We start from the raw sequence: 26,290 nt of genomic DNA on the forward strand, positions 1-26,290 counted from the left end.
AGTCAGGCTACCTCCGTCAAGCACATAGAGGGATATGCGGCCCCCCCAAAGAAATGCCATCCCACACCATTACTGACCCACTGCCATACCGGTTATGCTGGAGGATGTTGCAGGCAGAAGAACATTCTCCACAGTGTCTCCAGACTCTCACATCTGTCATATGTACTCAGTGTAAACCTGCTTTCATCTGTGAAGAGCACAGGGTGCCAGTGGTGAATTTACCAATCTTGGTGTTCTCTGGCAAATGCCAAATGTCCTGCACGGTGTTTTACTATAAGCACAACCTCCACCTGTGGACTTGGGCCCCTCATGCCACCCTCATGGAGTCTGTTTCTGACCATTTGAGTGGACACATGTACATTTGTGGCCTGCTGGAGGTCATTTTTGCAGGGCTCTGGCAGTGCTCCTCCTCCTACTCCTTGCACAAAGGCGGAGGTAGTGGTCCTGCTGCTGGGTTGTTGCCCTCCTATGGCCTCCTCCAGGTCTCCTGTCTCCTGGTAGTGCCTCCATGCTCTGGACACAATGCTGACAGACACAGCAAACCTTCTTGCCACAGCTCGCATTGATGTGCCATCCCAGATGAGCTGCACTACCTGAGCCACTTGTGTGGATTGTAGACTCCGTCTCATGCTACCACTAGAGTGAAAGCACCGTCAGCATTCAAAAGTGGCCAAAACATCAGCCAGGAAGCATAGGAACTGAGAGGTGGTCTGTAATCACCACCTGCAGAACCACTCCTTTATTAGGAGTCTTGCTAATTGCCTATAATTTCCGCATGTTGTCTGTTCCATTTGCACAACAGCATGTGAAATAGATTGTCAATCATTGTTGCTTCCTGAGTGGACAGTGTGATTTCACAGAATTGTGATTGACTTGGAGTTACATTGTGTTGTTTAAGTGTTCCCTTTATTATTTTTTGAGCAGTGTATATAAAGCATACCTTCAAAATGAAAAATTCTAAAAACAAAATAAAGATTGAAATTTCTCCCAGGATACACATGCTTTGTGCCAACACTAATTACTAGTTATATATGCTTATATTTGCCATTCATTATGTGGCTCTGTACCAATCAGCCGATGACAGAGTCCCAGGCACTTACACATGTAAATTAACTATTAGATTTTTCTTTTCCCTTTTTTTTCTTAGTTAAGTGAGTCATAATAGAAAGCAACTCTGGGTCATAATAAATCTTTTCTCTTAAATGCTAATGAAATTTCTCCATTCTCTTCATTAGTAGGCTGCCATTAGTGGTAATTTGTAGCCTACTCTTTTGTTCTACAGTATAATGAATGTGAGATACTAGAATTTTTTTTTTTACTATTACAAGAATACGATGCCCATTGTTTTCTGCTTACTTCTCAGTCTCTGAAACAGAGCTGTAATTTTACAGTATAAGTAAGGGGACGAGATCAAAAGAGAGTAAATTGGCAAGCAAGCACATGAAGTGACTCTTGCTTTATTAATTAGATAGCTTTTACAAATCAATTTATTCTCCTAAGGCAAAAGGCATTGGAATAGTGCAGCATCAAAACACTACATTATAGCCCCAGGCACATCTATTCACTGTGTTTTTTCTTCATATATCAGACAGTTTGGTGTATTGCTATCACTCATATAATCCAAATGTTATTACAGAGCTTTCCAAACACTGGTTCAAAAGTAATGTTTGCCTCTGTAAAAGGGAAATCGTTACAACTGTAATAAGACATAAAGAGGAGAGTTAAACGCACGTAAATTGCATGCCAATTATCCAAAGCTGCTCTATAATGCTATTGTACAAACATGGATATCGTCACTCAAGTCAAGCGTCTGATCTGGAATTGTATGTTATAATGACACCAGTGTACTTGTATATCTACCGGCTAAATGTACCTATCCCCAGGAGCCTGGTATCTGACATTTCCTACTCACCCCTATAATTTTTTTGTGATGTTTATGAAAATGTTTATCATGGCCAAGCTCCTTGGAATAGACCGGCCAGCCCATAAAGTTCATTTGTAGAGTAAATGTGTCCATCTCTATAGTCCAATATTGGAAAATTGACATAAATATTTGTTTTTCCATATGGTAGATTAAAATGTTGTTTAAGGGGTTGTCTTATAAATACAGGCTCTTTTTAAACAGTGCATGTACTGATAGTGGCCCCAATTATTTTGTTCACAGAATATACCGTAGTCAACTAGGGAGGAAGTTTAGGCTATTTCCCACATATGGGACTCACAGCAGACACTTGAGTCAAGGAAAATAAACATACTTGTTTGGAACCCCTTCAGGATTGAGCCAGTTTAAATTTTTTTCCTTGTTTTGTTTTTTCCTTCTCTCCTTATTTTTACAGCCATTGTTTTTCTGTGCAAAGTATTGTACTTTGTGATAAAACCTTTTATGTTACCATAAAATGTACGATGCAACCTTAAAGAAAAAACATTTTTGTTTGGAGAAATTGAAGAAACTTTGCAATTATGCAGCTTTTGGAGGATTCTATTTTACGTAGTGCATTTTACGGTAAATATAAAATGTCATCTTTATTTCAAAGGTCAATATGGTTAAAACTATACCCATATGTACATAGATTTTCTATTTTCTAGTTTATAAAACAAGTCAAATGTATTTTTAACAAAACAAGTATGCTTAAAATTGCCATATTCTCCAACTTTTTTACTTTACCATATACAAGCATGCTTGAGGGCACTTTTTTTTTTTTACTGTGATCTGTAATTTGTATTTGGGTATTTTTTTGACAGTACTTTTTTTTAATTTTTTTTAATCACTTATTATTGTTTTTTTTCTGATACTTGATGGGACCAAAAAAATCTGCAATTTTGATGTTTGGTATTTACGTTTTTGCTGGTCACAGTGTAGGATCATAAACATTATATATATATATATATATATATATATATATATATTTTATTTTTTTTCAAATTGAAAAAGGGGTTATTTAAATTTTTATTACAGGAAGGGCTTTTGTATTTTGCAGAAACTTATTTTTTATTATTAGACATTTTCTAAGTCCCCATAGCGGACAATTATACAGTCGGGCAAAAAAGTATATAGTCAGCCACCCATTGTGCAAGTTCTCCCACTTAATAAGATTAGAGAGGCCAGTAATTTTCATCATATGTATACCTCAACTATGAGAGACATAATGAGAAAGAAAATCCATGAAATCACAATATCTGATTTTTTAAAGAATTTATTTGTGAATTATGGTGGAAAATAAGTATTTGATCACGTACAAACAAGCAAGATTTCTGGCTCTCACAGACCTGTACTGTGTAACTTTTTCTTTAACCCCTTAAGGACCAAGCGTTTTTCTGTTTTTGCCCTTTCGTTTTTTTCCTCCTTACCTTTTAAAAATCATAACCCTTTCAATTTTGCATCTAAAAATCCATATGAGGGCTTATTTTTTGCGCCACCAATTCTAATTTGTAGTGACATCGGTCATTTTACCCAAAAATCTATGGCGAAACAGGAAAAAAAATAATTGTGTGACAAAATTGAAGAAAAAACACAATTTTGTAAATCTTGGGGGCTTCCATTTCTATGTTGTAAATTTTTCGGTAAAAATGACACTTTATCTTTATTCTGTAGGTCCATACGGTTAAAATGATACCCTACTTATATAGGTTTGATTTAGTCGTTCTTTTGGAAAAAATCATAACTACATGCACGAAATTTAATACATTTAAAAATGTCCTCTTCTAACCCCTGTAACTTTTTATTTTTCTGAGTACAGGGTGGTTTGAGGGCTCATTTTTTTGTGCTGTGATCTGAAGTTTTAATCGATACCATTTTTGTTTTGATCGGACTTTTTGATAGCTTTTTATTCCTTTTTTTATGGTATAAAAATTGACCAAAAATATGCTATTTTGGACATTGGAATTTTTTTTGCGTGTATGCCATTGACCGTGAGGTTTAATTTACGATATATTTTTATAGTTCGGACATTTACGCACGCGGCGATACCACATATGTTTATTTTTATTATGTTTATATATTTTTTACATGGAATTTGGGAAAAGGGGGGTTATTTAAACTTGTAATAAGGAAGGGGTTAATGTGTGTTTTTAAACTTTTTTTTTTTTACACTTTTAGTCGCCTTAGGGGACTTTTTGGAGGAATCATTAGATTCCTCATACAGGTCATTATGGTTCCATAGAACCATATTGATCTGTGTGCTCTGCGCTCGATTGATAAAGCCTGGCCCTGCCAGGCTGTATCATTCAGAGCACCGGAGCCGCCCCAGCAGGAGAGGTAAGCCCTCAGGCTACCTCAGTAGTGGATCGCCCCCCGCAATCGCGCTGCGGGAGGGGGGGGGGGGGCGATCCACCCCACTGGATCACCAGGGACAGGAAAAAGGCACCTTTAGACGCCGCTGTCAACTTTAACAGCGGTGATCTAAAGGATTAATAGCCAACTTCGGCGATCACCACGTTACAGGAATCAGCTGGGGTCCGGCCGGTATGATGCGGGCTCGAGTCGGAAGCCCGCGTCATACTCCGTTAACGGCCATTGGATGAGCATAGACGTCCATGGTCGTTAACGGGTTAAGAGTCTCTTCTGTCCTCCACTCGTTACCTGTATTAATGGCACCTATTTGAACTTGTTTTCAGTATAAATGACACCTGTCCACAACCTCAAACAGTCACACTCCAAACTCCACTATGGCCAAGATCAAAGAGCTGTCGTAGGACAACAGAAACAAAATTGTAGACCTGCACCGGACTGGGAAGACTGAATCTGCAATAGGCAAGCAGCTTGGTGTGAAGAAATCAAATGGGAGAGCAATTATTAGAGAATGGAAGACATACAAGACCACTGATAATCTTGCTCGATCTGGGGCTCCACGCAAGATCTCACCCCGTAGTGTCAAAATGATCACAAGAACGGTGAGCAAAAATCACAGAACTATACGGGGTGACCTAGTGAACGACCTGCAGAGAGCTGGAACCAAAGTAACAAAGGCTACCATCAGTAACACACTACGCGGCCAGGGACTCAAATCATGCAGTACCAGACATGTCCCCCTGCTTAAGCCAGTACATGTCCGGGCCCTTCTTAAGTTTGCTAGAGAGCATTTGGATTATCCAGAAGAGGATTGGGAGGATGTCATATGGCCAGATGAAACCAAAGTAGAACTTTTTGGTAAAAACTCAACTTGTCGTGTTTGGAGGAGAGAGAATGCTGAGTTGCATCCAAAGAACACCATACCTACTGTGCAGCATGGGGTGGAACCATCATTCTTTGCGGCTGTTTTTCTGCTAAGGGACCAGGACGACTGGTCCGTGTAAAGGAAAGAATGAATGGGGCCATGTATCGTGAGATTTTTAGTGAAAACCTCCTTACATCAGCAAGGGCATTGAAGATGAAACATGGCTGGGTCTTTCAGCATGACAGTGATCCCAAACACACCACCAGGGCAATGAAGGAGTGGCTTTGTAAGAAGCATTTCAAGGTCCTGGAGTGGCCTAGCCAGTCTCCAGATCTCAACCCCATAGAAAACCTTTTGGAGGGAGCTGAAAGTCTGTGTTGCCCAGCGATAACCCCAAAACATCACTGCTCTAGAGGAGATCTGCATGGAGGAATGCTTTGTAAGAAGCATTTCAAGGTCCTGGAGTGGCCTAGCAAGTCTCCAGATCTCAACCCCATAGAAAACCTTTTGGAGGGAGCTGAAAGTCTGTGTTGCCCAGCGACAACCCCAAAACATCACTGCTCTAGAGGAGATCTGCATGGAGGAATGGGCCAAAATACCAGCAACAGTGTGTGAAAATCTTGTGAAGACTTACAAAAAACATTTGACCTCTGTCTTTGCCAACAAAGGGTATATATAACAAAGTATTGAGATGAACTTTTGTTATTGACCAAATAGTTATTTTCCACCATAATTTGCAAATACATTTTTTTAAATCAGTCAATGTGATTTTGTGGATTTGAGGTATACCTATGATGAAAATTACAGGACTCTCTAATTTTTTTTATGTGGGGGAACTTGCACAATTGGTGGCTGACTAAATACTCTTTTGCCCCACTGTACACAATCATTCAATAGCATAGACTGTTCAATCACATGCTATCGTATAGCATTGAAAAGTAAACTCAGTGCTCTACTAGTACAGTCTGTTATTTTACCTTTTAGATGCTATGATTGGCATTGATCATTTATCTCTTTAAATAAGACATTGTTTATTTCTCACAGTGAATGAAACCAGAGGAAAAACAATACTAAATGCCCATTTTTGGCCACCTTGCCCCACTAAACACGCATTAAAAAGTATACAAAAGTTCCTTGTACCTCAAAATGCTACCAAAAAAATAGCAAATCACTGTGCCAAAAAAAAAAACCTTGGGGTGCATTCCAACTATGATTATGCAAAACGGCACCTTATCCCATTAATTTGAATATGGTGAATGAGTCAGATAGTGACTCCACTTGGCTCCTTTTTGAATCATATCAGTTTTATTGCCAGAATAAAAACCATGATTATAAATAGATCCCCTATTTATGGTAAAGATAGATACCTAGACTTGTGTTCGGTTTACAACAATTGTATAGAGCAGCTGTACTCAACTGGCGGACCGCCAGTCATCCGGACCTCCGGCCGGTTCAGGGAACCGGCCAGAGGTTGCAGCCGTTGTCCCGGCATTCATATGTATCGGTGTCTTTAAGACACCGATACAAATGAATAGCTGAGCATTGCAGGAGCGAGGGAACACTCTGCTCCCTGCCCGGCCAGCGCTTCTCCTGTGATGCAGGCGGCGCGATTAGCGCTGACTGCATCATCTGCTCTGGCCAGTCCTGACAAGAAGAGGCCAGAGTAGCTGAGCAGTGCGGGACCTGAGAAGCAGCAGGAACGGGCCATCTATGGGGCCAACCATCTGTGTCCGGCGCCATAAAAGTGAAAGTAAGGAAGCAGGGGTCTTGGGGTTGGGGGGTAGTGGTGTTAGGGCAGTAGGGAATAAATGGGTCATGGGGGTTAAATGTGAAAATAAGAATGATGCAGGGGTCGGAGGGGGGGGGGGATAATTAGGGCAGAAGGGGATAAAGGGGTCTGGGGTGGGGGCATAAAAGTGAAAATAAGAATTATTCAGGGGTGTTGGGGGGTGGGGAGAATGTTGGGGCAGAAGGGGATAAAGACGTCTGGGGGGGTATAAGAGTAAAAATAAGAATGATGCAGGGGTGTTGGGGTGGGGAGAATGTTAGGGCAGAAGGGGTTAAAGGGGTCTGAGGGGGCATAAAAGTGAAAATAAGAATGATGCATGGGGTCTTGGGTGGGGGGTGTTAGGGCAGAAGGGGATAAAAGGGTCTGAGGGGCAGAAAAGTGTAAAGAAGAATGATGCAGGGGTCTTAGGAGGTGGATGGTATTAGGGCAGGAGGGGATGGAGGGGTCTGGGGGGAGGCAGAAAAGTTTAAAGAAGAATGATGCAGAGGTCTTGGTGGGTGAGGAGTGTTAGGGTAGAAGGGGACTGAGGGGTCTGGGGGGGGGCAAAAAAATGTAAAGAAGGATCATGCATGGGTCTTGGGGGAGCAGAGGAGTCTGGATGAGGACTTAGGGGTCAGGGGGGCAGAGGAGTCTGGGGGTATCTATGGGGGGGGGGGAACGGTCTGAAAGAGAACTTTGGGGTCTGGGGGGACTTAACGCCCATCCACATTGAGGACATTCCTCCAGCAGAAATCTGCTTGCAGCAGAGTCCAAATGTTTTCAATGGTTTTCTGCTGCTCTGTGGAATCGCCACAGTGGAATTCCCCCAGAAGAATGGACGTAAACCCCAAGAACTAACATGTTGTGTGGCAGTATTATACCAGGGGCACAGTGTGTGGCTGTATTATACCAGGGGCACAGTGTGTGGCAGTATTATACCAGGGGCACAGTGTGTGGCAATATTATACCAGGGGCACAGTGTGTGGCAGTATTATACCAGGGGCACAGTGTGCGGCAGTATTATACCAGGGGCACAGTGTGTGGCAGTATTATACCAGGGGCACAGTGTGTGGCAGTTATATATTCAGGGAAACAGTGTGTGGCAGTATTATACCAGGGGCACAGTGTTTGGCAGTTAGAGAACGTTTATGACTTAGTACTAATTATGTTCTACAACAGGCAGTGCCTACTTCTGGCATGGCACTGTGGTCGCCAGGTTTGAACCAGGTCTTAGGGTTTAGCTTGGACCTTCACCGGATGGCAGACCTGGAAAAGCAGAGCCCCACTAAAAGTAGTTGAGTACCCCTGGTATAGAGAATAACACTAGAGTCTTTAAAACATAGTTTTATTAGTAGTCAATGGATAAAATAAGACAAATATAACACATTTAGATTAAAAAAAAATGAAAAACCACAGTGAAGCACGGTTTTCAGTCTGGCGATAAAAATTGACACAGTTCAAAAATTAGCTGACCAAAGCCACTCTGTAGCGGGGATACGGCAGTGGCTGTTTTTTAAATTTCCCAGCTGGATCCTGCAGCCGTATTGCATAATCTTAGTGGGAATGCATCCTCACTTAGTTGACAGCGATGCAAAGAAATTTTTTTAAACAAAGTTTTTTTGTTTTGTCTTTTTGTATCGTAGTAATCATACTGACCTGCAGAGTAAAGATAACATCAAGGTTTGGTGAAAGGCATAAACATGCTGAATTTTCCAACCCAAAATGATTTGGGTAGGAAAATTATGTTTTACCTGATCTAATGGAGTAAATTTTAGATTTTACCCATGGCACAACCCCTTAATAGCCGGATCATCAACTTTCTGTTGTCAGTTGAAGGGACTTGTAAAATTGGTTGGGGAAGGGAGAGGGTGTTTGATCAATTTCACCCTCTAAATTCTTGTCTATAACCCTCCCACCCTCATCTCATTACTCAATATGTGAATAATGAGTATACAAACATTAAGAGGAAGAAAACCAGTGTTACCAGGTGTACGCACATAATGGTGATACACTTGACTATATTCTATATATCACAGAAGCACTGATGCAATTAATCAGTGTAAATTCTCTAATGCGTATGTCTTGGTTAAGTAAAGAAATTGGTGCACTTGGTGTCTGTTTGAAGTGCACTTCCTTTGTGCGGCTCATTGAGCTGTTGTGAGGTTACGGGTTATGGTCTATTGAGGAAGTGACTATGAACTATTGTTTCAGACAATATTAATAAAGCTCTGGCTCACCATGAAGGTACATGCATTTCAGATAGGCCATTTGCTGAATTGTATTATCCTATAATAGTATCTGTATCATTTGATTCTGCTCATTCAGAGGACAAGTAGCTGACTAAAGTGCTGTAACCTAGTATCTTCTCATCTTTTACCATTTGTGCCTAGAGAATAATAGGAATGTAAAATAACATTCATGTTTTGTGGTGTTCATTATGTTGGCTCTAATTAAATGGATCAACTCAGTGTTTATCCCGACTTTGTGAAGTACGGTAAGCACTTGTATTCTTTGTAGGAAAGGTAATGGTATTAGCTGAGCTAGGATAATATGATGGTATAAGCAGAATACAGGTTTTTTTAAATTATCCATTAGCCAGTTTAAAAATCGTATGTTTCAATTGTAACAGTTTTTTTTATCACAAATTCCTAATTAAAAGGATTGTGTCATCAGAAAATGACCTATTTATGTTAAATCTACTTTTAGTTAAAAAAAACTTTAAATACAGAAAAATAATACCTGGAAAAAGAGGAAGATATAAATGAGGGAAGGATAAAAGAAGAAAAAAGCGGAGGGGGCAAACTCCATACTAAGGTTTTTGGAATGGTTTTGAATAATAAAGTCCTTAGCCTTCTGTAGAAGTGTTAGAGGGTTAGTTCATTTCCATTGTTTAAGTGTTACAGCCCTTGCATTTGCAATGATATGTCTGAACAGACTGTTTTTAATGGAACTTATTGGGCTCAAAAACATTGACAGTAATGGCACTTGGATAGTGGCCATCAGCTTACTACCACTTACTGTCTTGTGGGTAGAGAAGATGTAGATTCCAAAAGGTTTGCAATCCAGGACACTCCCACCTAAAGTACAGCATAGTTCTTCTCTCCGAACCTCATCACTAACACTCCTCCAGTCGCGTATATGTTAAGTAGGAGCACTGGACAATGTTACCATCTAGTCCGCAGCTTTTAATTTTTAATTTGGCACCACGTGCCAGTTGCATTTTGTGGGACAATATGAAGGCTTTGTTTAAGTCCGCATGTTGTCCACAAGCATGTCATCCTCCAACACTTGAACTTGTCTATGGTCAGAACAAGAGGGAAGGAGGAGTTGCAGAACAAGGTAGTTAACGGACCATGGTATAACATTTTTAGATACATTTCTGTCTCATGCATAAAGGCAACTGGAAAAGTGTTAGTGACTCCAATCAGCTGTTATATTATGGGATAAGAGGCAAAGAAGATACTGTAGCAATGTACTACTGCAGTTTCTTTGTCCACCTACTGCTTTGTTTTGTAATAAAAGAGAAGGAGTCATATTTGGCTTTTTGAGAGCAAATTTTGCTCGGGGGCATGTCGCATTTAGGAAGCCCCTATGGTGCCAGGACAGCAAAAAAAAAAAAAAACACATGGCATACCATTTTGTAAACTAGACCCCTTGAGGAATGTAACAAGAAATAAAGTGAGCCTTAATACCCCACAGGGGTTTCACGACTTTTGCATACGTAAAAAAAAAAAAAAAAATTCACTAAAAGGTGTGTTTCCCCCCCCAAATTTCACATTTTTGCAAGGGTTAATAGCATAAAATACCCCCCAAAATTTGTAACCCCATCTCTTCTGAGTATGGAGGTACCCCATAAGTTGACCTGAAGTGCACTACGGGCGAACTACAATGCTCAGAAGAGAAGGAGTCATATTTGGCTTTTTGAGAGCAAATTTTGCTCGGGGGGCATGTCGCATTTAGGAATCCCATATGGTGCCAGGACAGCAAAATAACCCCCACATGGCATACCATTTTGGAAACTAGACCCCTTGAGGAACGTAACAAGGCGTAAAGTGAGCACTTACCCCCCCACTGGTGTCTGTCAGATCTTTGGAACAGTGGGCTGTACAAAATTTTTTATTTGCACAGCCCACTGTTCCAAAGATCTGTCGGACACCTGTGCCAAAACTGTCCAGGCATGCTGGGAGTTGTAGTTCTGCAACATCTGAAGGGCCAGATGTTACAGAACTACAACTCCCAGCATGCCTGGACAGTAAGGGCATGCTGAGGATGTGTAGTTTTGCAACATCTGGAAGGGCACAGTGGTCCCAAAACTGTGGACCTCCAGAAGTTGCAAAACTGCAACTCCCAGCATGCCCAGATGCCAAGGGCTGTCTGGGCATGCTGGGAGTTGTAGTATACAGGGTCTCAATACAGCAATGCATGTCTCTTTACGGCGATGTGCATTGCTGCAAAGGGCCCGTCCGCGGCTGAAGATCCACTCGCCTGTCGCCGCCGCCGTCTTCATCACCAGGATCCGGGTCTTCAGGGATGAGGTAAGTACCGGGGCCGGTCCCCAGCACTCCCCTGTCCCCCTCCGCGTCCTCCGGTCTTCCTCCCTTCCTCTACGGATTTCAATGGGCCGGGCAGGGCGGGAGGAAGTAACCGCCCCCCCCCCCCCCCCTGCGATTGGTCGGTTAGTTAACCGAATAATCGCAGGGTTCGGAGGAGGTGGCAGGCTTGCCACCTCGCTCCTAGCCTTCAGCATGGTCCTGGCTGTCTGTGACAGCCGGAATCATGCAAAATTACCGGGCGGTCGGGTCCCAGAGACCCGATCAGCCCGGTATCGCCGCAGATCGCAAGGGCGATTTCCCTTGCGATTTGCGGCGATCGCCGACATGGGGGGCCTACATGGCCCCCCTCGGTGTTTGCCCTGGATGCCTGCTGAAGCCCATTTCAGCAGGCATCCGGTTCCGATCTCTGCCCGGCGCGCGGCAGGGACCGGAAAACGCCAGGACGTACGGGGACGTCCTGGGTCCTTAAAGCCCAGGGTGCGGGGACGTCCCCGTACGTCCTGGGTCCTTAAGAGGTTAAGGATCGGGCGTTTTTGGTTTTTGCTCTTTAGTTTTTTCCTCCTTACCTTTTAAAAATCATAACTCTTTAAATTTTGCACCTAAAAATCTGTATTATGGCTTATTTTGTGCGCCACCAATTCTACTTTGTAATGATATTAGTCATTTTACCCAAAAATCTACGGCAAAACGGGAAAAAAAATCATTGTGCGACAAAATTGAAAAAATACAGCCATTTTGTAACTTTTGGGGGCTTCCTTTTTTTTCGGTAAAAAGGACACCTTATCTTTATTCTCTAGGTCCATACGGTTAAATGGGCACTGTCACCAACTTTATTTTTTGATATGTTGTAGTACTTATGTACTACAACATATCTCTAATATACTTTTATTATAATTTTTTTTAATTAAAATTGTTTAATTTACATTTGAAAACTGACCACTAGGGGTCTCTCTCCTAGTGGCCGGCTGCAGCCTGGCGTGACGTCACGCCTGAAAAAGGACTGATGCGGCCAGGCATCGGTCCTTTTTCATTCAGCCTGCGCTCGCTCCCTGCCTGTCAATCAGACAGGCAGGGAGCGAGCGCATTGGCTCCCCGGCCACTGGCTGGTAGGCCACCCCTCCCGCACTTCGCCGTCTGCAGTAAGTGTAATGAGGGAACGGGGTATGCGGGAGGGGGGTTTGTGATGGAGGGAACGGGGTATGCGGTTGGGGGGGGTTTGTGATGGAGGGAACGGGGTATGGCGCGGGGGGGAGGGAGACGGAGGGGACGGGCTAGCGCTGCATGTAATTAACTAATAGTTTATCTACACAGGGTGCCTCCAGCTGTTTCAATACTACAACTCCCAGCATGCCCTGACAGCCAATAGATCTCAGGGCAAGCTGGGAGTTTTAGTGATGAAACAGCTGGAGGCACCCTGTGTAGATGAACTAAGGGCGGAAGTCCCCCCCAGCAGGCATCAGTGACGTGGTGCCTGCTGGGGAAGTCTGCCTGGTAGTGAGCACACTGCCAGGCAGACAAAAGGCATTTTCAATATAGTTAAAATTAAAAGCAGGGAGGGGGTTAGGGATAGATTGGCAATAGGCAGGGACAGAAAGAAAAAAAAATAGGATGGTCGGAGCTACCCTTTAAAATGATACTCTACTTGTATAGGTTTGATTTTATATTACTTCAGAAAAAAATCATAACTACATGCAGGAAAATGTATACGTTTAAAATTGTCATCATCTGACCCCTATAACTTTTTTATTTTTCCGTGTTCAGGGCGCTATGAGGGTTCGTTTTTTGCGCCGTGATCTGAAGTTTTTATGGGTACCATTTTTGCTTTGATCTGACTTTTTGATCGCTTTTATTAATCTTTTCATGATATAAAAAGTGACCAAAAATACGCTATTATGGACTTTGGAATTTTTTTGCGCATACGCCATAGACCGTGCAGTTTAATTAGTTGTATATTTTTTTAATTCAGACATTTTTGCACGCGGCGATACCACAAGTTTATTTTTGTTTTTATTTACACTGTTTTTTTTATTATTGGAAATGCCGGGTGATTCAAACTTTTATTAGGGGAAGGGATAATTCAAAGGGTTAATGATTTTTTAACACTTTTCTTTTGCAATATTATAGCCCCCATAGGGGGCTATAACATTGTATTTACTGATCTTTAACAGTGTTCAATGCATCTCCATAGGGATGAATTGATCAGTGTTTTCGGCGATTGATTGCTCAAGCCTGGATCTCGGGCTTGAAGCATTCAATCAGCGATCGGACTGCAGGAAGGAAGGTAAGAGACCTTCCTGCTGTAGTACAGCTGTTCGGGATGCCGCCATTTCACCGCGGCGATCCCGAACAGCTCCCTGAGCTAACCGGCACTTTTTACTTTCACTTTTAGCCGCGTGGTTCAGCTTTGAGCGCGCAGCTAAAGGGTTAATAGCGCGCGGCACCGTGATCAGTGCCGCGCACTATTAGCGGCGGGTCCCGGCTTCACTAGGACGCCGGGCCTGCCGTGATATGATGCGGGGTCACCGTGGGACCCCGCGTTATATCACGGGAGCGGGACCAAGGACGTACTCATACGTCCTTGGTCCTTAAGGGTTAAGGGGTATTCCCAACTGCCTCTTCCTGGTGCTTCCTGGTTTCCTGGGCAGTGCTACAGAGTTTAGGCCAGAAGTTTACACACAATCACATACAATACATACAGAAAAACTGACATACACTCACAGACAGACGCACATCATTTACTTCATTCACTTACTAGATTTTATACGGCTCACTTTGACCATTGATGACCTTTTGATCACATGATCTGGGTTCTACACTCACTCTGAGAATTAGACTAAGGGTACGTTCACACGAGCAGATCATAAGCGTGTATTACGCTGCGGACCCGCCGCTGAAGGACCGCTGTATGCTGCCTTTACAGGTGCCTGCTCAGAGCGGCAATCCACCACTACGAGCAGACACACTGCGATGTGCGAGTTGCTGTGCGCATGCGCAGTATACTCACACATCGTGGCAGCTCTCGGGCTAGCTCATAGAGCAGGGGAGCGGCTGCGATGTGTGCGAGTACACCGCGCATGCGCAGCGACTCGCACATCGCTTCAGTGTGTCTGCTTGTAGTGGCGTTATACCGTTATATACCGTGGAACCGCCAAAAATTACAAAAATACTGTGATACACACATTTAGTCATGCCGCCCAGCCCTAGATTGAGGGCAGATACAGCGGCATGAGACGTACAGGAGAAACTTGTTGGTATATAAGTTTTGATCTGTTGCTAACTGATTTGAGAGCCATGCAGGAACCACAGTGTGCAAAGAGCCACTGCCAAGTGCTCCAAAACCAACATATAAAGCAGCAGAGACCATGGGCACCCCTGACTAGCTGCTTTCAAGGCTCAGACTAGCATTCATCCTCACTTGCACGGTTGGACCACTACATAGGGACATAACTTTCCAAATAAACCAAGGGCCCAAGCCAATTTGTTCACCTTCAAAAAAACTCCATTGCACACAAAGGCCTTCTCTGTGTCAATGGTAAGGAAACATGTGGCCAGATTCCTTGCTTTGGCATTGGCCATCAAGTGAGCTTTGGCAATGCCCATCAAGAGAAGGTTCTTGTTTGTGGTCTCTTTTCCGTTTCTCCCCCTAAAAACATCAGCTAGTCAATCTGTATTAAAGGGGTTATCCAACAATAAGAAAACAGAGCTAATTTCCAAAACTGCTCCCCGTCTGTCTCCAGGTTGGGTGTGGTATTACAACTTGGCTCTATTAAAGGGGTTATCCAGGAAGCAAAAACTGACCTATTTTTTTCAAAGACCGCTCCATGTCTCCACTTTGGGTGTGGTCTTCAATTTTGGCTCCATTAACTTCAATAGAACTGAGCTGCAGAACCACACCCAACCTGGAGACAGACAGGGAACGTTTTTTGAAAAAAAATCTTTTTTTTTCTATTCCTGGATAACCGCATGAAAATTATGGTGGCCTGGCTCCAGTGCACACCTCCCAGCAGTGCCTAGCCAGTAGGATATTAAGTGGGGAGAATGAACAGAGAATGAGGGTAAGGGACACGGAACATCCCCTTCTGATAAAGTAGTCTTACATTCATGCCTTTTTGTCTTTTAGGAAGCCTGAATATATGGGGAGTCATCTTATAATCAGCAAATATTGTAATTGGAATATGTCAACTATTGTTGACATCAAACCCTGTAAAGCCACCCTATTCATTGTGTTATACTTTATAAAATTGACATATGCTTCCACCCAATTGTTTCAGTAATAGAAAATGAATTAGAGATTTAGGCTGTGTTCACACACAGTATTTTGGTCATTATTTGTCAGTATTTTAGCCAGAACCAGGAGTGAAACTGACACAGAGAAAAACTTTAGTTTTAACCCATTCCTAGTTTTGCCCCAAAAATACTATGGGGGAGATTTATCAATACCTGTCCAGAGGAAAAGTTGCTGAGTTGCCCATAGCAACCAATCAGATCACTTCTTACATTTTTCAAGGGGCCATTCAAAAATGAAAGAAGCAATCTGATTGGTTGCTATGGGCAACTCAGCAACTTTTCCTCTGGACAGGTATTGATAAATCTCCCTCTGTGTGTGAGCCCAACCATAAACTTCAGCACTCCTGTAACAAATTCCAGACTTTTACAGCATGTGGGTAAGTATTTTGTTTTATTTAGGCTGCGTTCAAATCATGATTTGGGGATCCAGCGGGAGAATTTAAAAACTCTGCTGGACCCATGCCGCACCCGATTCAATTGAAAGAGCCAGATGGAGCCAGCTAGTCACTCCGGTCTACGCATTTGTGGACCATATCTGCTTTTAGTGCTTGACTGAAACAGCAGCAGACCACGGTTTTCAGTCCGGCAACAAAAACTGATGTGGTCTAAAAATAATTGTTTTCAATAAATGTACTAAAATTGCCCTTTATTGCCCCTATAACTTTTTTTTTTTTTTACTTTTCCATCTACGGGGCTGTGTGGGGGCTCATTTGTTGTGCCTTTATTGTGTAGATGTACCTACTGCTGAAAGCAGCCAGCTGCTGCTGAGTACAGAGTAAGTTCACTTCATACACCCTTAGCAAGTCATGTACATGAATGTGATTGGTCGTTAATGGGTTAAATCTCAGATTTTATTTGCTGTTTCTGATGCAGTAATAGCCAATCCTTGTGTGGATGACCAACATTAAGAAATCTGGCTGCAGCTCTGAGATAGCAGTCTAAATAGACCACATCAATTACAGGAGCTGTGTCGGTACACAACAGGACATTAACCCATAAAGGATATTGGACATTCATGTACCGCATGATTGTCTGTGCCTTACTAACACATGACCTACATGTATGCTCTGAGCTGCATTATGTTTGTAAAGCACAGGAACTGCAGCTGGGACTCATTGCTAATGGTGGACATCAGCGATCAGGCTCATATCTGGTATAACCCCTACATTTATTCTAAAGATTAAAATGACTGGTGCCTGTGGGTTTGGACTCCCCCCAGTGAGATTGAGCTAGTCTCCTCCTTAAAGGGGTATTCCAGGAAAAAACTTTTTTTATATAATATATATCAACTGGCTCCAGAAAGTTAAACAGATTTGTAAATTACTTCTATTAAAAAATCTTAATCCTTTCAGTACTTATGAGTTTCTGAAGTTAAGATTTGCTTCTAAACTGGGCGTTTCCCGAGACACGTGTCATCAGAGAGGACTTAGACTGAAAAGAACAACCTTAACTTCAGAAGGTCATAAGTACTGAAAGGATTAAGATTTTTTAATAGAAGTAATTTACAAATCTGTATAGAAAAATATTGCCCGGACCTTCCAAGGTAGTGTGATTTGATTGAATAAACAATAGATAACTGGGTCGTACTCCAATAATAATTCAATGGTTATTTATTTAAAATGTATAGTGCATTACTCCTCACAGGGCCCTTGTGAGAAAAAACACATATAATAGATATACAAAATTAGATATACAAGATTATACGATCTTGAAATGTAAAAATATTATAAAAATATATCACTGGCATATAAAATAGCTCTATATAGACGAATTCATATAACGTCTTTAAGGTATTGTAAAGGTATGGTATAAATGTCCTTTTGTGTGGCAATTATAAATCAAAGTGGATACTCTGTTACCGGTCCTGAGTGATGTGGCTCTGTCAGCTCCCGTGCCCGGATAGCGGTCAGCGGTCTTAGATAGTGCTGTGGCTTTAACTCTCAAGGTCCAGGTGTTATGCGGTAGTGGTCGTCCCAGGCTGGTGGCACTGGCAGGCGCCGATGGTGAATTCGCCGGGAGGCCGTGCGCTAGCAAGCGCCGATGGAAGATTTGTCAGGAGACCAAGCGCTGGCAGGCGCTGATGGTGTCGATCTCCTCACCGCTGGACTTGGAAGCCGGAGACTACACGCTGGGTAGATGGAGCTTGCCTCGTGTAGATGGCGTGTGACGTCAGCTTGAGCCGGAGCTGACCAGGTAAAATCAGGACCGGACACTAGTCTAGATCGACTAATGCGTAGGAGATCCACAATGTGATGAATTTGCTCCGTGAGCTAGAGCTTAAGTTCATGGAGAGCATAAATGCCAGTGAGCAAGATTAGTGCATAAGACTAGACGCGTTTCAGGGTTCTCAAATACGACCCTTTCCTCAGTAGTCATGATGGTTAAAAACAATGTTTGTCTATTTATAGGAGTACGAATCCCATGATTCAACAGTATTCTAAGTGATAACAAAAACATGAAATGGATAATCAAAAGGAATTACCTAGAGAGCAAAAGTAAATGATTGTATATGTGAATACCGTCAGACGGGAAATGGACATATTGGATTACATGTGTGGGTGAAACTGACTAAACTATTTGTAGGATTGCAATTGAATATCTTTCCCACAATTGCAATGAAAGTAAACATTATTAATAGAATGGAAATGTAAATAAAACATAAAAATAAAAGTGAGGGTAAAATTAAAAATAAAAATAAGAATAAAAATAAAAATAAAATAAAAATATAAAGATGAACATAAAAAATGGAAAAAATGGAAAAGAAATTAGATAAAATTAAATAAAAAATAAAAGATAAGTAAATGAATCAATGATAATAAAATAAATATAAAAATGAAAATAAAAAATAGAAAATAAATAAAAATATAAGTGCGAAATAAAAAGAAAATGTAATGAAATGGAAATTAAAATGTATAGGTAAGATGTCATTGTAGAGGATGGAGTCAGTCCATGGGGCACCCCCCCAAAACACTACAGGGGTGATCCCATGGGCCAAGTGCATCCCCTACAGAAATCCAAATAGTTCAAAACTGGAGTTGAGTCCCCCTGGTTCTAAAGTTACAAATTCAAAGATCTTCTTACTTTCAGCCTTGGACATCTTAAGCAGATAACTGCCACCACGCCAATCTTGTTTGACTAATTGGAAACCAGTGAAGGAGAGAGAAGACATATCGCTGTTATGGATGGTAGAAAAGTGAGCTGATAACGGATGTTTTAAGTTTTTATTTTTGATGTTATTGAGGTGTTCAGCTATCCTCATCTTAAGGGCCCTTTTGGTACGACCCACATACTGCTTTTTACAGCCGCATTCGATTATATATAGTACACCTTTTGAATTACAGGTAATTAGCTCTTCTATTTTCCATTTGAACGTGTTAATTTTAGAACAGATCTCTAGAACTTTTTTAGGGCCCTTAATTTTTATACAATTAGCACATGTTCCACACCTCACAAATCCCTTTGTGTTTAACCAGGTAGTGTTCTGTTTCCTTGGGGGAGCTTTTATGGATGGTGCAACGGTAAGGCCCAAATTTGGGGCCCGAGTATATACTATCGGGGGACGTGATGGTAAGAGTGCCCCCACCTCACGGTCTTGTTGTAGCAAATGCCAGTGTTTCCGTATTATTTTTTCTACTTTTTTATAAGAATTATTAAAGGGAATTACCAATTTTCCTCCAAAATCGGCTTCTTTTTTTTCCCTAGTGTTTTCAAAAAAAGTGGTTCTGTCTAATAGTTTAGAACAATCTCTTGAAAATATCAAACTATTAGACAGAACCACTTTTTTTGAAAACACTAGGGAAAAAAAAGAAGCCGATTTTGGAGGAAAATTGGTAATTCCCTTTAATAATTCTTATAAAAAAGTAGAAAAAATAATACGGAAACACTGGCATTTGCTACAACAAGACCGTGAGGTGGGGGCACTCTTACCATCACGTCCCCCGATAGTATATACTCGGGCCCCAAATTTGGGCCTTACCGTTGCACCATCCATAAAAGCTCCCCCAAGGAAACAGAACACTACCTGGTTAAACACAAAGGGATTTGTGAGGTGTGGAACATGTGCTAATTGTATAAAAATTAAGGGCCCTAAAAAAGTTCTAGAGATCTGTTCTAAAATTAACACGTTCAAATGGAAAATAGAAGAGCTAATTACCTGTAATTCAAAAGGTGTACTATATATAATCGAATGCGGCTGTAAAAAGCAGTATGTGGGTCGTACCAAAAGGGCCCTTAAGATGAGGATAGCTGAACACCTCAATAACATCAAAAATAAAAACTTAAAACATCCGTTATCAGCTCACTTTTCTACCATCCATAACAGCGATATGTCTTCTCTCTCCTTCACTGGTTTCCAATTAGTCAAACAAGATTGGCGTGGTGGCAGTTATCTGCTTAAGATGTCCAAGGCTGAAAGTAAGAAGATCTTTGAATTTGCAACTTTAGAACCAGGGGGACTCGACTCCAGTTTTGAACTATTTGGATTTCTGTAGGGGATGCACTTGGCCCATGGGATCACCCCTGTAGTGTTTTGGGGGGGTGCCCCATGGACTGACTCCATCCTCTACAATGACATCTTACCTATACATTTTAATTTCCATTTCATTACATTTTCTTTTTATTTCGCACTTATATTTTTATTTATTTTCTATTTTTTATTTTCATTTTTATATTTATTTTATTATCATTGATTCATTTACTTATCTTTTATTTTTTATTTAATTTTATCTAATTTCTTTTCCATTTTTTCCATTTTTTATGTTCATCTTTATATTTTTATTTTATTTTTATTTTTATTCTTATTTTTATTTTTAATTTTACCCTCACTTTTATTTTTATGTTTTATTTACATTTCCATTCTATTAATAATGTTTACTTTCATTGCAATTGTGGGAAAGATATTCAATTGCAATCCTACAAATAGTTTAGTCAGTTTCACCCACACACGTAATCCAATATGTCCATTTCCCGTCTTCTGACGGTATTCACATATACAATCATTTACTTTTGCTCTCTAGGTAATTCCTTTTGATTATCCATTTCATGTTTTTGTTATCACTTAGAATACTGTTGAATCATGGGATTCGTACTCCTATAAATAGACAAACATTGTTTTTAACCATCATGACTACTGAGGAAAGGGTCGTATTTGAGAACCCTGAAACGCGTCTAGTCTTATGCACTAATCTTGCTCACTGGCATTTATGCTCTCCATGAACTTAAGCTCTAGCTCACGGAGCAAATTCATCACATTGTGGATCTCCTACGCATTAGTCGATCTAGACTAGTGTCCGGTCCTGATTTTACCTGGTCAGCTCCGGCTCAAGCTGACGTCACACGCCATCTACACGAGGCAAGCTCCATCTACCCAGCGTGTAGTCTCCGGCTTCCAAGTCCAGCGGTGAGGAGATCGACACCATCAGCGCCTGCCAGCGCTTGGTCTCCTGACAAATCTTCCATCGGCGCTTGCTAGCGCACGGCCTCCCGGCGAATTCACCATCGGCGCCTGCCAGTGCCACCAGCCTGGGACGACCACTACCGCATAACACCTGGACCTTGAGAGTTAAAGCCACAGCACTATCTAAGACCGCTGACCGCTATCCGGGCACGGGAGCTGACAGAGCCACATCACTCAGGACCGGTAACAGAGTATCCACTTTGATTTATAATTGCCACACAAAAGGACATTTATACCATACCTTTACAATACCTTAAAGACGTTATATGAATTCGTCTATATAGAGCTATTTTATATGCCAGTGATATATTTTTATAATATTTTTACATTTCAAGATCGTATAATCTTGTATATCTAATTTTGTATATCTATTATATGTGTTTTTTCTCACAAGGGCCCTGTGAGGAGTAATGCACTATACATTTTAAATAAATAACCATTGAATTATTATTGGAGTACGACCCAGTTATCTATTGTTTATTCAATCAAATCACACTACCTTGGAAGGTCCGGGCAATATTTTTCTATACATATTTTGTTATTTTTTGCAGCTGTGGTATAGTTGCATGCCCTGTTGACCTCAGGCAGTGTCTACACATTAATTGTGAGCTGCACTTGCACCCCTTTTTTTCCTTTTCTTCTAATTTACAAATCTGTTTAACTTTCTGGAGCCAGTTGATATATAAAAAAAAGTTTTTTTCCTGGAATACCCCTTTAACTCCATGCTTCCCATCTTCACTCTTCTTGTACAGTCTGCCTCAGGTAGCCTGTGCTAACATTGCACCAATATTACTGTACATGATCTCACACGGTGAACGGTGTAAAAGTACGAGAACAATAATAGCCCATACACACTATGGATTTTCCACTCGTAATTAATTTTGAGCAGAACCAGCTTGCAGCAGATTCTTAAAGGGGTAGTCCAATGCTGAAAAACATATCCCCTATCTTAAGGACAAGGAATAAGTTTCAGATCGCGGGGGGTCTGACCGCTGGGGCCCCCCTCGATCTCCTGCATGGGGCCCCGGCTCGCTGGCCAGATAGTGGGTGTCGACCACCACATGAAGCAGCGGCTGACACGCCCCCTCAATACATCGCTATTGCAGCGCTCCAGCTCTGCTATAGAGTTGTATTGAGGGGGCGTGTCAGCCGCCGCTTCGTGCGATTCCTTCCTCGCGGGGGGGGGGCCAGTGGTCAGACCCCCCGCGATCTGAAACTTATCCCCTATCTTTAGGATAGGAGATACGTTTTTCAGCTCTGGATATCTCCTTTTAATAGGATTGCATACTATAGACGTTCTGTAGCGGAACTTCAGATGCAGACTTTTGGTGGAATTCCACCATGGAAAGCCCATTGTAAATAGGACTTGAATTGCTGCTGAATTGCAGGGGTTAATTTCTGCTGCAAATTCTGCATAAAATTAACCCTGATTAACCCAGATCCAAAATTCCTCGCTGAATTTCCTAGTGTGCAATGGCCTTAATTGAAAAACTATGCAAATATGGATATCGATTTGATCTTACTGAACCATAGAATTAAAATACTTCCAGTTTTACTGTAAAGTGCACTGCGTAAATATGAAACACTACTCACCCCCAAAAAGTCGCAAAAAATTGCTGGCATCGAGGAGGGGTTCAATTTCCCCTTACAAATAATATATATTTTTTTTTTTGGTTTGCGCCGCACATATTTAAAAAAAAATTTTTAAATGAAAAAAGGATTTCTAAATACAATTGGTCACAATTTTAATTCAATTGGTCATGCAAAAAACATGCCCTCAGATGGCATTGTGGATGAAAAAAATAAATGTCCTTAACCCCTTAAAGGGGTATTCCAAGAAAAAACTTGCTCCAGAAAGTTAAACAGATTTGTAAATTACTTCTATTAAAAAATCTTAATCCTTCCGATAATTATCAGCTGCTGAAGTTGACTTGTTCTTTTGTGTCTGGCCATAGTGCTCTCTTCTGACACCTCTGTCTGTCTCGGGAACTGCACAGAGTAGAATAGGTTTGCTATGGGGATTTGTTTTAACTTTGGACAGTTCCTGAGACACGTGTCATCAGAGAGCACTTAGGCAGAAAAGAACAACTCAAGTAATTTAAAAAATCTGTTTTAACTTTCTGGAGCCAGTTGATATATAAACATTTTTTTTTTCTCCTGGATAAGACCCAGCCATTTTTTGCACATGTGACCACTTTTCCTTCTGATTCCGAGACTGTTTTTTCGTGACATATTCTACGTTATAGAAAGAAAAAATTATGTGTGCAGCTCACTACCAAAAATCCGTGGTGTAACTGGTTAATAAAGTCGATCCTCACCGACCAATGTGGAAAATTGAATATTAAAATATATTAACCATACCTCAAGGATTTTACCAAACCATATGGTACACAATGAGAACAAAAGGTCTGAAAATGATATAATATTTATTATACAGGTATAAAACAATGCAAGAGCATATGATAGATTCACAAATAAAATACATAAAATAAAATAAAATGTGCACTGTGATATCTATCTACTGTTGGGCCCTAATGGTAGAAATGATGAAAAAACACTATGGCTGATTTTCAAAGCACTGGTTATAATGCTGTAGCTCAGACGTTCTGATAGTTCAGCAAAAAATTTTTGCTGATAGTCCGGCATATAAATTGTTAAATTGCTGTAATCTGAACATTTGGCAGTCCTGAATGGAACTAGATGTAGCTTTCTAAGCAATTGTGGATTATTATCTCACCGATCCTCCGGCCCCTGGTCCCGTGCTGTGACGGACCTGATGGAAAAGTCCTGCGGCTGATATGACAATGTGGGTGCTACAAATAGCTCTCCCTGGTGCAGGCAGCTGCTGGTTCCGTGAAGATGACAATGTGGGTGCTGTAAATGGCTCTCCCTAGCACGGGCAGCCGCTAGCTCCGTGCAAATGGTATGGAGCGATTTCTCAGGAGGCAAGTAGAGATGTTTGCTCCAGCAGGAGACTGGTGATTGTGCGGCAGCGATCCCAAACGTGGATGAGAGGATCAGGTGTGGTGAGTGAGGACTTGTAGAATGTAGAAAAGCCGGTACTTCAGTGCAGGTTACAGCCAAACAGCAGTGATTGTTTTTAGTGCTGTATTCAGACAATTCAGACTCTAGACACGTTTTAGGGTGCTTAAACCGACCCCTTCTTCAGTAGACAAATTGTCTACCCATATCAAAACATTGTTTTATAACTGTATAATAAATATTATATCATTTTCAGACCTTTTGTTCTCATTGTGTACCATATGGTTTGGTAAAATCCTTGAGGTATGGTTAATATATTTTAATATTCTACTTCTATGTTAGTGGTAAAATTTTGTCGATACTTGCATAATTTCTTGTTGAAAAATTCCAAAATTTGATGAAAAAATAGAAACTTTAGCATTTTTTTTTTTTACTTTGATGCTCTTTGCTTATAAGGAAAATGGATATTCCAAATAAATTATATTGATTCACATATACAATATGTCTACTTTATGTTTGCATCATAAAGTTGACATGTTTTTACTTTTGGAAGACATCAGAGGGCTTCAAAGTTTAGCTGCAATTTTCCAATTTTTAACAAAATTTTCAAAATCGAAATCTTTCAGGGACCAGTTCAGGTTTGAAGTGGATTTGAAGGGCCTTCATATTAGAAATAACCCATAAATTACCCCATTACAAAAACTGCACCGCTCAAAGTATTCAAAATGACATAATTTTTTTTTTAACCCTTTAGGTGTTTCACAAGAATAGCAGTAAATTGAAGGCGAAAATTCTAAATCTTCATTTTTTACACTCGCATGTTCTTGTAAACCCAGTTTTTGAATTTTTACAAGGGGTAAAAGGAGATAAATCTTCCTATAATTTGTAACCCAATTTCTCTTGAGTAAGGAAATACCTCATATGTGTATGTCAAATGCTCTGTGGGTGCACTAGAGTGCTCAGAAGGGAAGGAGCGACAGTGGGATTTTGGAGAGTGAGTTTTTCTGAAATGGTTTTTGCGGGGCATGTCACATTTATGGTGCCAGAACAGCAATAAAAAAAACACATGGCATACTATTTTGGAAACTACACCCCTCAAGGAACGTAACAAGCGGTACAGTGAGCCTTAACACCCCACAGGTGTTTGACGACTTTTCATTAAAGATGTGTAAATAAATTTATTTTTTTCACTAAAATGCTAGATTCCCCCAATTTTTTTATTTTTACAACAGGTAATAGGAGAAAATGCCCCACTAAATTTGTAACCCCATCTCTTCTGAGTATGAAAATACCCCATGTGTGGACGTCATGTGCTCTGCTGGCGCACTACAATGCTCAGAAGAGGAGGAGTCACATTTGGCTTTTGGAAAGCAAATTTAGCTGAAATGGTTTTTGGCGGCATGTCACATTTAGGAAGCCCCTATCGTGCCAGAACAGCAAAAAAAAAAAAAAAAACACTTGGCATACTATTTTGGAAACTACACCCCTCGAGGAACGTAACAAGGGTTACAATGAGCCTTAACACCCCACAGGTGTTTGGACAAATTTCTGCAAAAGTTGGACATGAAAATGAAAAATTTGTTGTTGTGTTTTTTTTTTTTTTTTACTAAAATGCTGGTGTTACCCCAGATTTTTCATTTTCACAAGGGGTAATAGGAGAAAATGCCCCCCAAAATTTGTAACCCCATTTCTTCTGATTATGGAAATACCCCATATGTGGATGTAAAGTGCTCTGTGGGCAAACTACAATGCTCAGAACAGTGGACCCCCCCCACATGTGACCCCATTTTGGAAACTACACCCCTCACAGAATTTAATAAGGCGTGCAGTGAACATTGACACCCTACTGGTGTTTGACAGATCTTTGGAACAGTGGGCTATGCAAATGAAAAATTAAATTTTTTCATTTTCAAGGACCACTGTTCCAAAAATCTGTCAGACACCTGTGGAGTGTAAATGCTCACTGAACCTCTATTTAAATTCTGTGAGGGGTGTAGGTTCCAAAATGGGGTCACATGTGGGGGGGTGGGTCCACTGTTGTGGCACCATGGGGGGCTTTGTAAACGCACATGGCCTTCAATTTCGGACACAT

The 26,290-nt window shown here is 41.1% G+C and overlaps 1 protein-coding gene across 9 annotated transcripts in view; it reads left to right on the forward strand.

Annotated features, from left to right (window-relative positions):
• The window catches only part of AFG1L (AFG1 like ATPase), a 198,610-nt gene that overhangs the window by 76,205 nt on the left and 96,115 nt on the right, over positions 1–26,290 (forward strand). The gene's annotated exons all lie outside the window — the stretch shown is intronic.

Source organism: Hyla sarda, chromosome 3 (genome assembly GCF_029499605.1).
Source record: "Hyla sarda isolate aHylSar1 chromosome 3, aHylSar1.hap1, whole genome shotgun sequence".
Taxonomy (NCBI): Eukaryota; Metazoa; Chordata; class Amphibia; order Anura; family Hylidae; genus Hyla; species Hyla sarda.